General features: G+C 45.1%; 1 protein-coding gene and 1 long non-coding RNA gene across 6 annotated transcripts in view; one reads left to right on the top strand and one right to left on the bottom strand.

Annotated features, from left to right (window-relative positions):
- The window catches only part of LOC131382362 (uncharacterized), a 23,599-nt gene extending 5,549 nt beyond the window's left edge, over positions 1 to 18,050 (bottom strand). The window contains exons 1-4 of one of the 5 annotated variants that reach the window (XR_009211773.1): positions 17,961 to 18,050; positions 6,978 to 7,149; positions 5,919 to 6,029; positions 2,726 to 3,007 (exon numbers count right to left, since the gene is read on the bottom strand). This is a non-coding gene — a long non-coding RNA (uncharacterized LOC131382362). Of the gene's footprint in view, positions 1 to 2,725; positions 3,008 to 5,647; positions 5,721 to 5,918; positions 6,030 to 6,977; positions 7,150 to 17,960 lie in introns of those variants that run through there. The other 4 variants (XR_009211772.1, XR_009211775.1, XR_009211771.1 and 1 more) reach the window with 4 other exon arrangements.
- The window catches only part of ATF7IP2 (activating transcription factor 7 interacting protein 2), a 130,743-nt gene continuing 124,051 nt past the window's right edge, over positions 12,347 to 19,038 (top strand). The window contains exon 1 of the mRNA XM_058433954.1: positions 12,347 to 12,410. The gene's annotated coding sequence lies outside the window, so the exon portion shown is untranslated. The remainder of the gene's footprint in view (positions 12,411 to 19,038) is intronic.

Here is a 19,038-nt window from a genome sequence, read left to right as displayed (position 1 = left end):
GTTTTTTTTTTTTTTTTTTTTTTTTTTTTTTGGTGGGGGCGGGCAGAGTCTTGTTCTGTCATCTAGGCTAGAGTGCAGTGGCACAATCTAGGCTCACTGCAACCTCTGCCTCCTGGGTTCAAGTGATTCTCCTGCCTCGGCCTCCCCAGTAGCTGGGATCACAGGCATGCACCACCACACCCAGCTGACTTTTTATATCTTTGGTAGAGATGGGGTTTCACCATGTTGGCCATGCTTGTCTCAAACTCCTGACCTCAAGTGATCCACCCACCTCAGCCTCCCAAGGGGCTGGGATTACAGGTCTGAGCCACTGCACCTGACCCAAGTTCATTATCTTTTAAGTGCACATCCTCTTAAGTGCACTTCCAAAATTCACATCCAAAATAGTTTTAAAACTAAATTGATTTTTTTTTCCAGTGAACTCATTTGGTAGCAAAGCCTGACTTGTGACTATGGTGTGGAGGAGAAAACACTTTTCCCCTACCCTTTTAGGTTCTTTTTGGTGGTGGGGGGCGTGGCGGGCTGCGAATTAAGGTGAAGAAAGCTAGATAAACAAGAGAAAAAAGGCTTGTATATATGCATACAGGAGCCAACAAATGAAGTAGCTTGCAGGCCGGGCACGGTGGCTCATGCCTGTAATCCCAGCACTTTGGGAGGCTGAGGTGGGTGAATCACCTGAGGTCAGGAGTTCAAGGCCAGCCTGGCCAACATGGCGAAACCCTATCTCTACGAAAAATACAAAAATTAGCTGGGTGTGGTGGCGCACACCTGTAATCCCAGCTACTTGGGAGGCCGTGGCATGAAGACTGCTCCAACCCAGGAGGCAGAGGTTGCAGTGAGCCAGGATCATGCCACTGCACTCCAGCCTAGGCGACAGAGTGAGATTCCATCAGAAAAAAGAAAAAAAAAAGAAGTAGCTTGCTGACCGGGTGCAGTGGCTCAAGCCTACAATCTAGAAATTTGGGAGACTGAAGCGGGGAACTGCTTGAGCTCAGAAGTTTGAGACCAGCCCAGGCAGTATGGTGAGATCTCATCTTTACTAAAAGTAAAAAAAAAAAAAAAAAAAAAAAAAAAAAAAAAAAAAAAATTAGCTGGGTGTGGTGGCATACACCTGCATCAACTACTGGGGAGGCTGAGGGGTGAAAGGATTGCTTGAGCCTGGGAGGTCGAGGCTGCAGTGAGCCATGATCTTGTCACTGCCCTCCAGTCTGGATGACAGAGTGAGAATGTCTCAAAAAAAAAAAAAAAAAAAGCAGCTTGTTCATTAAATGATTAGAGTTAAAGGCTTATACACCTAAGGGAAAAGGGAGGGGAGAGAAAAGGCTCTTATGAGAACAAATAGGTTTCTTTAGGAAAGATAAATAGGATTTTAGGAGAAAAAATGAGAAGTAAAGTCTGCAGTAATGTTTGTTTATGCAGGTGCAAGTGTCTTTCTTGTTCTTGGCTATGATGCTGTCAAAGAGAGAGGGTTTATGGTAGCCTTATTTCCCAGAAGACGCTGCTTTTAGTCAAATGAAGGCAGCTCCCAGAAGGCTTCCTTCCACATCTGTTGAATCTCAAATGTCTTCAGCTTAAAATAATAAGCAAGCTAGGGCTGGCTGTCAGCTGGGAACCCAGCCAGGGCTGGGAGGGAGGGGGTTCAGTTCCTTTCCACACCAGCTCTCTGCAGGCTTCCTCACAGCATGGTGGCTGGGTTCCTAGACAGTGTCCAAGGGACAAGAAGCAGAAGCTGCCCCTGTCTAAAGGTGGGCCCAGAAGCTAGCACAGCATCAATTCTACTTCATTCTAGTGGTTGAGTAATTAAATATGAGTATCCACAGGCCTGGCGTGGTGGCTCATGCCTGTAATCCCAACACTTTGGGAGGCCGAGGCAGGCAGATCACAAAGTCAAGAGATCAAGACCATCTAGCCAACATGGTGAAACCCTGCCTCTACCAGAAATACAAAAATTAGCTGGGCATGGTGGCATGCACCTGTACTCCCAGCTACTCGGGAGGCTGAGGCAGGAGAATTGCTTGAACCCAGGAGGCAGAAGTTGCGGTGAGCCGAGATTGCGCCACTGCACTCCAGCCTGGGTGACAGACTGAGACTCCGTCTCAAAAAAAAAAAAACCAAAGATCAGCAGTCACAGATCTTGATGGGGGCAGGGCGATAGAACTTCAGGATCTGGTTTTAAATTGCCATACTGCCCTACTCATTCTTCAAGTAGAAGTTCCAATACCATCCCTTCCAAAAACTTTCCTACACTCTTGAAAGAGTGCATGGGACTGAGCACAGTGGCTCATAACTGTAATCGCAGCACTTAGGCAGGCTGAGGTAGGAGGATTGCTTGAGGCCAGGAGTTTGACACCTGCCTAGGAAACATGGTGAGACCCTGTCTCTACAAAAAATGAAAAGTAAAAATTAGTCAGGCTAATTTTGTACACCTGTAGTCCTAGCTACTCAGGAGGCTGAAGTGAGAGGATTGCTTGAGCCCAGGAGTTTGAGATTGCAGTGTTCTATGATCATACTCCAGCCTGGGTGGTGCAGTGAGACCTTGTCTCTTAAAAAAAAAGAAAAATTATTCTAAAAAAGTGCAAAATGCTCCTCCTTTGTGTGTACCTGCAGTGCATAGTGTGACACACGTCTGTATAAGGGACCACCTGAGCAGGATTAGTGTGAGCGACAAGGCTGTTTACTTGGGTGCAAGTGGGCTGAGTCCGAGAAAGGAGTCAGTGAAGGGTGGTGGGAGTGGAACTGGTTTTATAGGTTTGGGGTAGGTAGAGGAAAATTACAGTTGGGGCAGTTCTTTTGGGCAGGAGAAGAATGTCATAAGATGCATAGTCAGGAGGTGAGGGGAGGTCACAAGGCATGATGTCACAAGGTCGATTGATTAGTTAGGGTAGGGTAGGAACATATCACAATGGTGGAATGTTGCAAGGTCAGTTAATCAGTTAAGGCAGGAACTAGCTGTTTCTTCTTCTTTAGTGGTTCTCTTGTTGCTCCAGGCTTTGTGACTCCAGGAGGCCTGTATGTGTGGGTCACAGGGGTCACAATGGCTCGACTATGGTGTAGCCGATTCAGAGGACCTTACGTGTAGAGAACCTTACTTTTTTAAGAATTAACTTTTAGGAGGTATTGAAGCAGAAGACATAAGCAGAAAAACAAGTTTTCCTGTACTAGGCTGACTCACTCCAAGGCCCAGTGATGGGCAGGGCTCTGTCAGGACTTTGATAGCACTATCCCCAGAAGGGATGGGATCCAAAGCCTTTCCCTCCCATCTCAGAGCAGGGATGAAGAAAACAAGTTTTCCTCTTTCAGCTTCCCCCTTCAGATTCTTCCCCCTTACCATTGTTCCTTGTTCTGTTCTCATAATTATTTTTGCAAGTTTTGTAAGTTCCTGTTTTTCCCTTCTGTGCAGCACGGCGAGGTCACAAGATAAATTTGAGTTCTAAAACCTGTCATTGTTTGACAAACTGCCTTTGTTCTGCTTCTGTAAGCTCGCTTGCCCGCTCTACAGGTTTCATGCCATCAAACCAGCCAACCCCATTTCAGATGCATGTATAAAAGTCAAGCCCTGTCTTTGTTCAGGGCTTACTCTTTTGATGTTAATCCGCTAGGCTGGTGCACACCTAATAAAATCCTCGTGTCCCACCCATTGGTCTCTCCTGTCCCTTAATTCTTGCAACAGTATAACTTATAATGAAATTCCCTTATTTTGGCTAGGCACAGTGGCTCATGCCTGTAATCCCAGCACTTTGGGAGGCTGAGGTGGGTAGGTCACCTGAGGTCAGGAGTTTGAAACCAGCCTGGCCAACATGGTGAAACCCAATCTCTGCTAACATACAAAAATTAGCCAAGTGTGGTGGCAGGCACCTGTAATCCCAGCTACTTGGGAGGCTGAGGCACAAGAATCGTTTGAACCTGGGAGGCAGAGGTGACAGTGAGCCAAGGTCATGCCACTACACTCCAGACTGGGCAACAGAGCAAGACTCTGTCACAAAAAAAAAAAAAAAAAAAAAATTCCCTATTTTAAAAAGTATACAGGTCAGGTGCGGTGGCTTATACCTGGAATCCCAGCACTTTGGGATGCCAAGGCAGGTGGATCACTTGAGGTCAAGAATTCAAGACCAGACTGGCCCACATGGTGAAACCCCATCTCTACTAAAAATTACCAAAAAAATATTAGCCAGGCATGGTGGTGCGTGCTTGTAGTCCCAGCTACTTGGGAGGCTGAGGCAGGAGAATTACTTGAACCTGGGAGGTGGAGGTTTCAGTGAGCTGAGATCACACCACTGCACTCCAGCCTGGGCAACACAATGAGACTCTGTCTCAAAAAAAAAAACAAAAGTGTACCGTTTCATGGGTTGGACAAATGTGTACACCTGTGTAATAGCCACCACAATCAAGATACAGACTATTTCTATTACCCCAGAAAGTTATCTCAGGCCCTATAGGAAATGTCTTATGTCTTTTCTAAAAAAAAATTTTTTTTTAATTCTTTTTTTCACTCTTGTTGCCCAGGCTGGAGTGCAATGGCTCAAACTTGACTCACCGAAACCTCTACCTCCTGGGTTCAAGTGACCTCCTGTCTCAGCCTCCCAAGTAGCTGGGATTACAGACATGTGCCACCACACCCAGCTAATTATTTTTAGCTCTGTTGCCTAGGCTGGAGTGCAATGAAGCAATCTCGGCTCACTGCAACCTCCGCCTCCCGGGTTCAAGCGATTCTCCTGTCTCAGCCTCCTGAGTAGCTGGGATTACAGTCACCTGCCACCACGCCCAGCTAATATTTGTATTTTTAGTAGGGATGGGGTTTCTCCATGTTGGCCAGGCTGGTCTCAAACTCCTGACCTCAGGTGATCCGCCTACCTCGGCCTCCCAAAGTGCTGGGATTATAGGCATGAGCCACCACACCCAGAGGTAACATCACTGTTATAGTGCCTAAGATTGTGAACGTTTTTCACACTTTTGCATTCTAGCAACCAATTGACCCTACCTGGACCTGTGACTCATGACTCAACCAGTCCTGTGGCCCTCAGCCAGAGGCAGACTGAGTGCATGAGGACCGTTTTTCATACTGCTATGATTTCATCCCCCGCCAATCAACAACACCCATTCCCTAGCCCCGCTGCCCACCAAATTCTCCATTAAAACCCAACCTCTGAGTTTTCAGGAAGGCTGATTTGACTCATAATCTCTGGGCTGCATTCCCAGATGGTTAAGGCATTCTAAGTCACCGGATGAGATGGGAGCTCAACACAAAATACAGGTCATAAAGACTGCTGGTAAAACAGGTTGCATTAAAGGAGCTGGCCAAAACCCAGCAAAACCAAAATGGTGACGAGAGTGATCTCTGGTCGTCCTCACTGCTACACTCCCACTAGCAGCATGACAGTTTACAAATGTCATGGTAACATCAGGAAGTTGCCCTATATGGTTTAAAAAGGGGAGGCATGAATAATCCACACCTTGTGTAGCATATTATCAAGAAATAACCATAAAAATGGACAACCAGCAGCTTTCACAGCTGCTCTGTCTATGGAGTAGCCATTCTTTTATTCCTTTACTTTCTTAATAAATTTGCTTTTACTTTGCACTGTGGACTCGCCCTGAATTCTTTCTTGCATGAGATCCAAGAACCCTCTCTTGGTGTCTGAATAGGGACCCCTGTCCTGTAACGCCCCCACTGCCACACGGTCCCTTCCATAGAAACTGAAGTTCCTCCATCGGCCTAAACTCTAGACCCACCACAGAGAACAATTGTTTTTTCTTTCTCTCCCTTTAAGGCTAATAATTTAACCACGCCTGAACAGTATAATGACTGTCTCCAAGGATCATTTAAATCATAAAGAGAATTATTTACAAGTTATTCTCTGCTCCACTCATTCTTCCTAGTAACCACTCTACCAAATTCCTCCTATCCTCCCTCCCATCACCTGTTTTACCAGGATCCAAGCTCCAGTTCTTTCTGTAACCTCAAGATGAAATAGAAGCCTTTTTACTTCACTGGGATGTCAGATCTTCATTTTGAAAGCTCTCATGTAAGGCTGAAGCAGGAGATATAAAAAGAAAACATGAATTTTTCCTTTAGGCAGCTCCCCACACCCACTCCATGCTATTGCACCCTGTTCTGTAAGTTCTGTAGGCTTGTAAATTCCTGTGCTCTGCAGCTGGTTTCTCTAAGTACCTGTTCTCCATCAAGGCAGCACAGCAAAGGTCACAAGATAAGCTTGAGCAAGCTTAGATTGCAGCCATCTGGGCACCACAGTGAAGGTCCCAAGATAAGCTTGAGCAAACCTAAATTACAGCCATATGGGCCGTACAGCAAGGGTCAGATGACATGCCTAAGTGAGCCTGAGTTGCAAACCTGTTACTGTTGATAAACTGTCTTTGTTCTGTTTCTGAAAACTTGCTTTCACACCACTGCATTTTGCACCACTGTAAGCTTGTTTCAAACTAGCCAACCACCCTTCAGATGCATGTACAAAAGTCAAGCCGTCTTTGTTCGCAGCTCAGTCGTTTGGGTGCGAATCCACTGAGCTGGTGCGCACCTTAATAGAATCCTCCTGTCCCACCCATTGGTCTCTCTGGTCTCCTGATTCCTGCAACAAGGCTAGGCGTGGTGGCTCATGCCTGTAATCCCAGCACTTTGGGAGGCCAAGGCAGGTGGATCACCAGAGGCCAGGAGTTCGAGATCAGCCTGGGCAACATGGTGAAACCCTGTCTCTACTAAAAATACAAAAATTAGACTGGCATGGTGGTGCACACCTGTAATTCCAGCTACTCAGGAGGCTGAAGCAGGACAATCGCTTGAACCCAGGAGATGGAGGTTGCAGTGAGCTGAGATTATACCATTACACTCCAATCTGAGTAACAAGAGTGAAATTTCATAAAAAAAAAAAACAAGAGGGCTCCTTTGTATATGCGTTAAATAAATGTGTATGCATTTTCTCCCACTTATCAAACTACCTCATGTCAGAGATTTTTCAGCAAACCTTTAAGGGGCCAAGTGCCTTGGCCTTGGAGTGATACAGCTGCAGATCAAGGAATGCCAAGGAACACCTGGAGCCAGCTTTTGAGAAGAGGTGAGGAAGGATCCTCCCCTGAGGCCTTCAGAACAAGCATGGCCTGACCAACACCTTGAATTCAGACTCCAAGCCTTCCAAACTGTAAGAGAATACATTTTTGTTTTTTCAGGTCACCCCATTTGTAGTAATTTGTTATGGTTGCCCTAGGAAACGAATATGTTACCAGAAAGAGGTCCCGATCCAGACCCCAAGAGAGGCTTCATGGCTCTTGAGCAAGAAAGAATTTGGGGTGAGTCCACAGAGTAAAGTGAAAGTAAAATAATAGACCCAGCTTGGCGGTTCATGCTGTAATCCTAGCATTTTGGGAGGCCGAGGCAGGTGGATTGCTTGAGCTCAGGAGTTTGAGACCAGCCTGGCCAACATGGTGAAACCTTGTCTCTACTAAAACACAAAAATTAGCCAGGCATGGTAGCGGGAGCGTGTAATCTCAGCTACTCTGGTGGTTGAGGCAGGAGAATCACTTGAACTCGAGAGGCAGAGGTCGCAGTGAACTGAAATTGTGCCACTGCACTCCAGTGTGGGTGATCGAGTGAGACTTTGTCTCAAAAAAAAAAAAAAAAAAAAAGTAAAAGAATATAAGGATAACTACTCCCTAGACAGAACAGGGTGTTCCCAAAAGCAAGAGAAGGAAGGTGCCACGTTAGGTACAATGCCTGTTTATATATAAGATAACAAGCCAAAAAATCAAGGGGGAGATTTTCTCTAATGCAAGCTCTTGTAACAAAGAATCGTTAACCTTTGTGTAACTACAGACTTTTGCAACAATCTATTTATTTATTTATTTATTTCAGATACATTCTTGCTTTGTTGCCCAGGCTAGAGTGCAGTGGTGCAATCTCAGTTCACAGCAACTTCCACTTCCCAAGTTCAAGAGATTCTCATGCCTCAGCCTCCCCAGTAGCTGGGACTACAGGCGAGCACCACCACATCTGGCTAATTTTTGTGATTTTAGTAGAGTCAGGGTTTCACTATGTTGGCCAGGCTGGTCTCAATTTCCTGAGCTCAGGTGATCTGCCTGCCGTGGCTTCCCAAAGTGCTGGGATAACAGGCATGAGCCACTGTGCCCAGACTGAAATCTTATCTTTAAAATGAAACTTATTGTCGAAAAGAATGCTTTTGTCTTTAAGATATCAGGGCATTGGGACATTTCCTGGGTTTGTTAAGTCCTGGATCTGTTTAGTAAACTTTTTTTTTTTTTATTTGAGATGGAGTCTCACTCTGTCACCCAGGCTGGAGTGCAGTGGAGCAATCTTGGCTTACTGCAACCTCCGCCTCCCAGGTTCAAAGGATTCACCTGCCTCAGCCTCCCAAGTAGCTGGGACTACAGGCATGTGCCACCACACCCAGCTAATTTTTTGTATTTTTAGTAGAGACAGGGATTCGTCATGTTAGCCAGGATGGTCTCAATCTCCTTGACCTGGTGATCTGCTGGCCTCGGCCTCCCAAAGTGCTGGGATTACAGGCACAAACCACCACACCTGGCCTATGTAATGTCTTTGAGATTCATCCGTGTTTTTGTATTGCTCCTTTTCATTGCTCAGTAGGATTCCATTCAAGAACGTGTGTAAATTTATCCAGTTTTGTGTTGTGGATATTAAAATTGTTTCCAGAATAAATCTCAAACATTTTTTTGTGAGTGTAGCTCTCTGGGATAGATACCTAGATATGAAAATGCTGAGTATGCAGCCATAAAGAAGAACAAAATCATGTTCTTTGCAGCAACATGGATGCAGTTGGAGGCCATTATCCTAAGGGAATTAATGCAGGAACAGAGACCCAAATACCACGTGTTCTCACTTTTGAGTGGGAGCTAAACCCTGGTTACTCATGGACATAAAGATGCCAACAGTAGACACTGGAGACTCCTAGAGAGGGGAGGGAGGAGAGGATGCAAGGGCTGAAAAACTCTCTATTGTGTATTATGCTCAGTACCTGGGTGATGGAATCAGTCGGACCCCAAACCTCAACATCACACAATATGCCCAGGTAACAAACCTGCTCGTGTACCCCTGAATCTAAAACTAAAGTTGAAAGTATTTTAAAAAGAAAGAAAAAAAGAAATGGCTGAGTGGTATGGTAAATTTATGTTTAATTTTATTAAAAACAAAACAGAAAAGCTGCCAAACTGTTTTCCAAAGTGGTTGTACCATTTTATGTTTCCACCAGCAGTGCATGAGAATCTGGGTGCTGTACATCTTCCCCAACACTTGATACTGCCAGTCGTTTTAAATGTTGCCTTTCTAGAGGATGTATAATGTCATCATATCATGGTTTTACATGGAATTTCTCTGATGACTGTGAGGACTATGTTGAGCACCTTTTCATATCATTATAAGTCATTCCTAGGTAAGGTGGAATAAGTTAACTTAAATACAAAGGCAAAAAACAACTTTATTAGTCTGTTCTTGCATTGCTATAAAGCACTACCTGAGACTGGATAATTCATAAAGAAAAGAGATTTAATTGGCTCATGGTTCTGCAGGCTGTACAAGAAACATAGCTAGGGAAGCCTCAGGAAACGTACAGTCATGGCAGAAGGCAAAGGGGAAGCAGGCACATCTTACATGGCTGGAGAAGGAGGAAGAGAGAGAAGGAAGAGGTGCTACCCACTTTTAAACAACCAGATCTTGTGAGAACTCACTCACTATCATGAGAACAGCAAAGGGGAAGTTTGCCCCTGTGATCCAATCACCTCTCACCATACCCCTTCTCCAACATTGGGAATTACAATTTGACATGATATTTGGGCAGGGACACAAATCCAAACCACGTCAGTAACCAAATTTTGAAAAGCTCACAAGCTTCCAACTCGTGCCCCAGAATCTCTAGGCAATGTATTAAAGGATGCATGCCTCTACTGGATAGTTTTGTCTACTTCCTGATGTCCAGAGGTGTGGTGAAGCCTCTCCTAGCATCCTCAGTTTGTAGAAAAGACCGTGCAGGCTGGGCACGGTGGCTCACGCCTGTAATCCCAGCACTTTGGGAGGCCGAGGCAGGCGGATCAAAAGGTCAGGAGTTCGAGACCAGCCTGGCCAACATAGTGAAACCCTGTCTCTACTAAAAATATAAAAATTAACTGGACGTGGTGGCAGGCCCCTGTTGTCCCAGCTATTCAGGAGGCTGAGGCAGGAGAATTGCTTGAACCCGGGAGGCAGAGGTTGCAGTGAGCCAAGATTGTGCTACTGCACTCCAGCCTGGGAGACAGGGTGAGACTCCACCTCAAAAAAGAAAAAGAAAAAATCCATCCATGTACTTTTAGACATTTAGGTTTTCTCTGTATATCAGCTATTGTGAATAACGCTTCCAAGAAACGTGAGAGTGCAGACATCTCTTTGGCATACTGTTATTATTTCTTTCGGGTATATATCCAGCAGTAAGATTGCTGGATCATATGGTAATTGTAGCTTTAGTTTTTGGAGGCACCTCCATCCTGTTTTCCAAAATGGCTTTACTGATTGACAATACCACCAATAGTGTGTATTGGTTTCCTTTTCTCCACGTTCTTGACAAAACTTATCTTTAATCTTTTTAACAATAGCCAATCTAACAGGTGTGAGGTGGTATCTCATTGTGTTTTTAATTTGCATTTCTCTGGTGATTAGAGATGTTGAGCATTTTTTTCATATATCTGTTGGCCATTATATATGTGTATGTGTGTACATATGTGTGTGCCTATATATGTGTGTGTGAATGTGTATCTGTATTATATATGTATGTGTATATATATATATATATTTTGAAACAGGGTCTTGCTATGTTGTCCAGGCTAGAGTGCTGCGGTGAGATCTTGGCTCACTGCAACCTCTACCTCCTGGACTCAAGTGATCCTCCTCCTCAGCCTTCTGAGTAGCTGGGGCCACAAGTGCACGCCACCATGCCTGGCTAATTTTTTGTATTTTTGGTTGAGACAGCGTTTTGCCATGTTGCCCAGGCTATTCTTGAACTCCCGACCTCAAGTGATCTGCCCGCCTCGACCTTCCAAAGTGCTGGGATTACAGGCACGAGCCACCACGCCCAGCCTCTGTATTTCTTCTTTTGAGAAATGTCTATTCAAGTCTTTTGCCTATTTTTAAATGGAATTTCTTGTTTTCTTGTTACTGAGTAGTTTTAGTTCCTTGTATATTTTATATATAACTCCCTTATCCAGTATATGACATGCACATATTTTCTCTTTGAAACAGATTGATTACTTTTTTAATTTACTTTTTTATTTGAGACAGAGTCTTACTCCATTTCCCAGTTTGGAGTGCAGTGGCACAATCGCAACTCACTGCAGCCTCTGCCTGCCAGGTTCAAATGATTCTCCTGTCTCAGATTCCTGAGTAGCTGGGATTACAGGCATGTGCCACCACACCTGGCTAATTTTTGTATTTTTAGTAGAGACAGGGTTTCACCATTCTGGCCAGGCTGGTCTCAAACTCCCAACTTCAGGTGATCTACCCATCCAAGCCTTCCAAAGTGCTGGCATTACAGGCATGAGCCACCAAGCCCAGCCAGATTGATTCTTTTTGTTTTTGAGATAGAGTCTTGCTCTGTTGCCCAGGCTGGAGTGCAGTGGCTCATTCTTGGCTCACTGCAGCCTCCACCATAGAGACGGGGTTTCGTGTCTACTAAAAAGGCTGGCCTGGTCTCAAACTCCTGACCTCATGATCCACCTGCCTCGGCCTCCCAAAGTGCTGGGCTTACAGGCATGAGCCACTGTGCCCAGCCCAGATTAATTTTTTTTTTTTTTTTGGAGACAGAATTTTGCTCTTGTTGCCCAGGCTGGAGTGCAATGGTGCGATCTCGGCTCACCGCAATCTCTGCCTCCCAGGTTCAAGCGATTCTCCTGCCTCAGCCTCCCAAGTAGCGGGGATTATAGGCATGCGCCACCGTTCCTGGCTAATTTTGTATTTTTAGTAGAGAGGGGGTTTCTCCATGTTGGTCAGGCTGGTCTCAAACTCCTGACCTCAGGTGATCCGCCCGCCTCGGCCTCCCAAAGTGCTGGGATTATAGGCATGAGCCACCACGCCCAGCCCCAGAGTGATTCTTAACAGGAATTCTGTGACCGTGAGGCAATGCAGGTTTTGTACAAACGTGACCCTGAAGCAGAAATCCCTAACACAGAGTGAGTTATGACATGTGATGAAAACTGTTATGCAGTAGAACTTGATACATGACTCATCTGAATGGATGTTTTAAGAGCTATAGTTTGTTCTATCACAGGAGTAGCACATGGAGTAGGGGCCACTTCGTCAGTCTATGTCCAGCTACATCGAGCAATGGAAAGAAGCGTCTGGAAGAAGAAGAGCCATCACTGATCTGCAACTGTTGTGGGTTGCACTGTGTCCCCTAAAAAAGGTACTGTCAATTCCTAGTCCCCGCTACCTCTGAATGTGACCTTGTTTGAAGATAAGGTATTTGCAGTTATAATTAAGTTAGAATATGAAGTCATACTGGATTAAGGTAGGTTTTAAATCTCATATGACTGGTGACCTTACAAGAAGAGAAAACACAAGGAGACACATAGTCAAGAAGGCCATGTGCCTCCATGGGGAGGCAGAGACTAGAGTGATGTAGCTAAGAACTCCAAAGACTGCGGAAACCAGCAGAAGCTAGCAGAGAGGCAAGGAACAGACCCTCCCTTAGAGCATCCCGAAAGAACCCGCCCTGCTGAAAACTCAATTTCAACTCCTAAACTCCAAAACTGTGAGACAATACATTTCTGTTGTTTTAAGCCTCCCAGTTGGTGGGACTTAAAACAGACAGGGCTGGGTGTCATGCCTGTAATCCCAGCACTTTGGGAGGCTGAGGCAGGCAGATTGCTTGATTTTAGGAGTTCGAGACGAGCCTGGCCAACATTGCAAAACCCTGTCTCTACTAAAAATACCAAAATTAGCTGGGCATAGTGGCGTGCACCTTTAGTCCTGACATTTGAAGACTGTGCCTGTGTCCCCTTCTCCTTCCACCATAACTGTTAGGTTTCCTGAGGCCTCCCAGACATTTGGAACTGTGAGTCAGACTTCTTTTGTTTATAAGTTACCCAGTCTCAGGTAGTTCTTTACAGCAGTGTGGAAATGCACTAATACAGTATTATTTTACTACCTCTACTTTTAACATACTCCGTGTACTTCTAAAGATCTAGAGGCTGGGTGCGGTGGCCCACACCTGTAATCCCAGCATTTTAGGAGGTTGAGAACTGAGAATTGCTTGAGCCCAGGAATTGGAAACCAGCCTGGGCAACACAGTGAGACCCCGTCTCCAGAGAAATTTTAAAATTAGCCAGGTGTAGTGATATATGGCTGTGGTGCCAGCTACTTGGGAGGCTAAGACAGGAGGATCCCTTGAGACCAGTAGTCTGAGGCTGCAGAGATCTCTGATCAAGCCACTGGGTGACAGAATGACACCCTGTCTCAAAAACAAAAAAAATCTAGAAAGGCTTGAGGTTTCAAACAATGACTTAATTTTGCCTACTATATATACAGTAGTATTGAATCAACTTCAAATATAACAATGGTTATATCTGAAAGTGGCTTCTAATTAGGAACAGTCTGGCCTGTAATTCATTTCTCCCAATTCCTTCTTTCTGATACCAATCCAATGAATGAGGTGTGTTTTTACAATTTCATTTCCAAAAGTCACTGTCAAAAGACAACTTAAGCACTTTAACGCAAAATGAACAAAATGTGTTAGTCTACTACCATTATTTTTGTCATTATTGGGGAAACAGAATTAAAAACAAAATCTTCTCCCACAAAAGTAATCTCCCAGAAATCCTCTTCACAAAAGTAGTAGAGAAAGAAAAATAGTTTTATTCGTATTATTATGAATATGCATTAAGAAAGAACATGATATGTGTCGCTGGCAATCCACAAAGAGATTGCAAAGATAGAAAGAAATCTTTTTGTTTTCGAAATGGAGTCACACTCTGGCCCAGGCTGGAGTGTGGTGGCATGATCTCGGCTCACTGCAACCTCTGCCTCCCGGGTTCAAGTGATTCTCGTGCCTCAGCCTCCGAGTAGCTGGGACTACTGGCGTGCGCCACCACGCCCGGCTAATTTATGTATTTTTAGTAGAGATGGGGTTTCACCATGTTGGCGAGGCTTGTCTTGAACTCCTGATCTCAGGTGATCCACCCGCCTTGGCTTCCCAGCATGCTGGGATTACAAGCATGAGCCACCGCACCTGACCTTTTTTTGTTTTTTTGTTTGTTTTTGTTTGTTTGTTTGTTTGTTTGTTTTTGAGAAAGGGTCTCACTCTGTCACCCAGGCTGGAATGCAGTGGTACAATCACAGCTCACTGCAGTCTTGATCTCTCGGGCTCAATCCATCCTCCTACCTCAGCCTCCCAAGTAGCTGGGAGTGCAGGGGGCGTGCCATCACACCCAGCTAGTTTTTGTATTTTTTGTAGAGACGGGGGTCTCACCACGTTGCCCAGGCTGGTCTGGAACTTCTGGGCTCAGGTTATCCACCCACCTTTGCCTCCCAAAGTGCTGGGATTACAGGCATGAGCCACCACACCCAAGCAAGAGTGCGATACATTTCACCCTTTTTTCTGGCATAGTTTGTGATGTCAAGCAGATACAACCTATGACATACATATTCTCATGATAAATGATAAGTTGTCCCCAAGTAAGAGGAGTTGACAGCATCATTCATCACATATAGTCCATCTTAAATTTATCTGTTAATTGGGGGTGGTCTTTGTTTGCTAGTTGGCTTTATCAGATGTTTCATATCTCTAAGACAGGAGGCAGTTTTGCAGCTTGGAGCAAGTCACCCACTAAAGTTAGACTCCTACCCTCCCACAAAAGTAAGAGTTAGGAAAACTATCTCCCTTGAAGATTATATTTCAAAGAGGTAGCTGCCATGCCCTTGAGAAAAACATTCCTGGCTTTATATACAGTATAGCAAAGTTTAAAGAAGTGCAGCTACTATACCAGGCAACAAGTAATCTGAAATCTTGTAGTACACACTAGCAAAACACCTTTTGCAATTTCTTCCCTCCAATCTCCCTCAACCAAATGAGCAAGTACCAAGGTGGTTTGAACAATTAACAAACTATTTGCAACTATTCCATTGCAAAGACAATATTTCCCATCAATTTTTAAAAATGTTATTATGGTAAAATATATTTGACATAAAATTTACTGTTTAACCATTTTAGGTGTACAGTTCAGTGGCATTAAGTATATTCACACTGTTGTGCAATCATCACTCCCAACAAGCTCCAGAATTTTTTATCATCCCAAGCTGAAACTCTGTGCCCTTTAAGCAATAACTCGCCGTGAGCAGCTCCTCCATCCCCTTGGCCTCTGATAACCACTGTTCTACTTTCTGTCTCTGTGAATCTAACTATTCTAAGTACCTCGTATAAGTGGAATCATACAATAGTCGCATCAATTTTTTTTTTTTTTTTTTGAGACAGAGTGTCGCTCTGTCACCCAGGCGGGAGTGTGGTGGTACGATCTTGGTTCACTGCAATCTCCCTCTCCCGGGTTCGAGCGATTCTCCTGCTTCAGCCTCCCCAGTACCTGGGATTACGCGTGCACCAGGACACTGGCTAATTTTTGTATGTTTAGTAGAGGTGAGATTTTGCCATGTTGGCCAGGTTGGTCTTGAACTCCTGACCTCAGGTGATCCACCCACCTTGGCCTCCGAAAGTGGTGGGATTACAGGCGTGAGCCACCATGCCCAGCCAGGCCCATCAACTTTTAAAAACTATCTACAAAGTGTTTTACTACTACCTCTCATTTCTTTTTTAGAAAAATTTAGGGACATATCAGCCTAACGGATATCTCTAGTTTTAGATACATCAAATACTTGAAAATATCCAGAAAGACTAGATATTTCAAATAAGAGCTTAATTACCTGTCCACTAGTTATATAATACTGCTAAATAAAACTGCACACACATAGCAATAATTATAATAAGGTATCTTCTAAATATGAACATTTTGGCATAGATATTTCAAAAAATACTTATCAATTGTATATACATGGAGAAATAAAATTCACACAGAGAGCATAGTTATAATATGAAGATGACTTCTAAATATGACCAGACTGGCATAGAAGCTTCTTCTCTTCCTCCTCAGGCCTTTTTTTTTTTTGAGACAGAGTCTTGTGCCGTCATCCAGGCTAGAATGCAGTGGCGTGATCTCAGCTTTTTGCAACCTCCACCTCCTGGGTTCAAGCGATTCTCCTGCCTCAGCCTCCCCAGTAGGTGGAACCGTAGGCACGTGCCACCACTCCCAGCTAATTTTTGTATTTTTAGTACAGACGGGCTTTCATCATGTTGGCCAGGCTGGTTTCAAACTCGCAACTTCAGGTGATCCACCTGCCTCGGCCTCCCAAAGAGGTGGGATTACAGGCATGAACCACCACAGACACGTCCCATGTCTTCTAAATCATTGAACAAAAATGGACATGTATTGTTTCTACTGGTGTTCTAACAATTCCATTTCAAAAAGTTGTTTCCAAGAGACATTTCTTTTCTACAATTAAAAAAAAATGGCCATTTACAAGTTATGTGATTTTCTAGGTCTACTTTAGCACGTCAGCAACCTTTCTATCTAGAAGGCCTAGATGTAGCAAATGTTTCATTTATTTATGTTTTTATAGAGACGGGGATGTCACTTATTGCCCAGACTGGTCTCAAACTTCTGGCCTCAAGCGATCCTCCCACTTCAGCAAATGTTTTGTTTGTTTGTTTGTTTGTTTCTATTGTACGAAAATTTTACAAGTAAAAATGTTTTAGGCCAAGCACAGTGCCTCACACCTGTAATCCAGCACTTTTGGAGGCCCAGGCAGGGGGATCAACTGAGCTCAGGAGTTCAAGACCAGCCTGGGCAACATTGTGAAATCCTATCTCTACAAAAAAATACAAAAATTACTACACTGTGAAATCCTATCTCTGCAAAAAAATACAAAAATTACTACATTGTGAAATCCTATCTCTACAAAAAAATACAAAAATTAGCTACTCAGGAGGCTGAGGTGGGAGGATCACCTGAGCCTGGGAGATCAAGGCTGCAGTGAGTCATCTTCACACCACGGCACTCCAGCCTGAGTGACAAAGTGAGCCCCTGTCAGGGGGGAGAAAAAGAAAAAAAGTGTTTTCTTTTAAAAGGTGTGAGAGGCGGCCGTGGTGGATTACTCCTGTAATCCAAGCTATTCTGCGGGCTGAAGCAGGAGGATTGTTTTTGGATAGGAGTTTGAGTTGCACCCTGGGCGACACAGGAAGACCCTCATCTCTACAAAAAATAAAATATTATTCACACCACTGCACGCTAGCCTAGGTGACAGAGTGAGACCATGTCTCTAGAAAAAGATAAACGTAGGCGAGGGCGTGGTGGGTCGAGCCTGTAATCCCAGCACTTTGGGAGGCCAAAGTGGGAGGACTGCTTGAGCCCAGGAGTTGGAGACCAGCCTGGGAAACACAGGAGGATGCTGTCTCTATTTGAAAAAGAAAAAAAAAAAAAAAATTGCCAGGCGCGGTGGCTCACTGCTGTAATCCCAGCACTTTGGGAAGCTGAGGTAGGTGGATCACGAGATCAGGAGATTGAGACCATCCTGGCTAACACAGTGAAACCCCGTCTCTACTAAAAATACAAAAAAATTAGCCGGGCGTGGTGGCGGGCACCTGTAGTCCCAGCTACTCGGGAGGCTGAGGCAGGAGAATGGCGTGAGCTCGGGAGGCGGAGCTTGCGGTGAGCCGAGATCGTGCCATTGCACTCCAGCCTGGGCGACAGAGCGAAAAAAAAAGCCTGGGGTGATTTTGTCTCACATAATCAAGGAGTGGATGGAGGATCATTGAATCTAGATTTGAGGTGTGTGAACCTCCGTCCCTGTCTCTAAAAAAGAAAAAAAAAATGTGGGATGTGGAGAGTGGAGATCAACTTGTTCTTACATGCACAGGACTTCTACACTGCCTCCTAAATCTCCCCGAAGCATGCTGGGCACTTCTTTCTCTTGGCCCAGTGCTGTTAATTTTTTCTACTGTTTCTGGCTTCTACTGCCAGGACCATGCGCGGGAAGGTTGCTAACGGTTTTAACGGTTCTAACCGTCGCTGGGCCGCTCATTTCCCGGCCTGGAAGGCCTTTCTCATTATTGTTCCATCTCAGGGACACTGAGCGGCCGCCCCAAGTCCCAGATCCGTGCGGCTTGTGCGGCCCTTTGGCCAGTCACTACTCCACACAGCTTTGCCTTCCGGGCCGGAGGTCTCAATCGGGCCTTCCAGCGCCGCCATTTTTGTTGCCCTGCCTTGCCTGCCGCCCAAAGATTCCACGTCCTAGGTGGCCTGGCGGGTGTTTGCTGCCGTCCAACCGATATGAGTCGAAGAGTCCAGACTCTGGGAGGCCACTGGGGCCATCAGGTCGTGGATCCTGTGGATCTGTTGCTTCTAGGCCTGGACTGGGCCAGTGGTTGCAGCCGTCCCTGGGCCTCAGCTGACACAGATTCCTGGGGCACAGGGCTTGCCCACTCTGGAGCTCTCTGCAGCAGTTTTGTCATTTTTTCTTTTTTTTAATAAACGCTAGCAAAACTATCACAATCAGGTTGAAGTTAGTAGCATTATATAACCCCGTGTTTCTTTTTTTCTGTTTTCTTTTTTTTTTTTTTTTTTTGAGATGGAATCTTGCTCTTTTGCCAGGCTGGAGTGTGGTGGTGCAATCTCAGCTCACTGCACCCTCTGCCTCCTGAATTCAAGCAATTCTCCTGCCTCAGCCTCCCGAGTAGCTGGGACTACAAGCACGAGCCACCATGCCCAGCTAATTTTTATATTTTAGAGACGGGGTTTCACCATGTTGGCCAGGATGGTCTCGAGCTCTTGACCTCGTGATCCACCTGCCTTGGTCTCCCAGAATGTTGGGATTACAGGCATGAGCCACCACGCCTGACATAACCCTGTGTTTCTATTCCACATTTTCGAGCCCAGGCTGGAGTGCAGTGGCACAATCTCAGCTCACGGCTTCCTCTGACTCTGGGC

Source organism: Hylobates moloch, unplaced genomic scaffold, assembly GCF_009828535.3.
Source record: "Hylobates moloch isolate HMO894 unplaced genomic scaffold, HMol_V3 SCAFFOLD_23, whole genome shotgun sequence".
Lineage (NCBI taxonomy): Eukaryota > Metazoa > Chordata > Mammalia > Primates > Hylobatidae > Hylobates > Hylobates moloch.
This window is presented reverse-complemented; position numbering and strand designations above follow the sequence as displayed.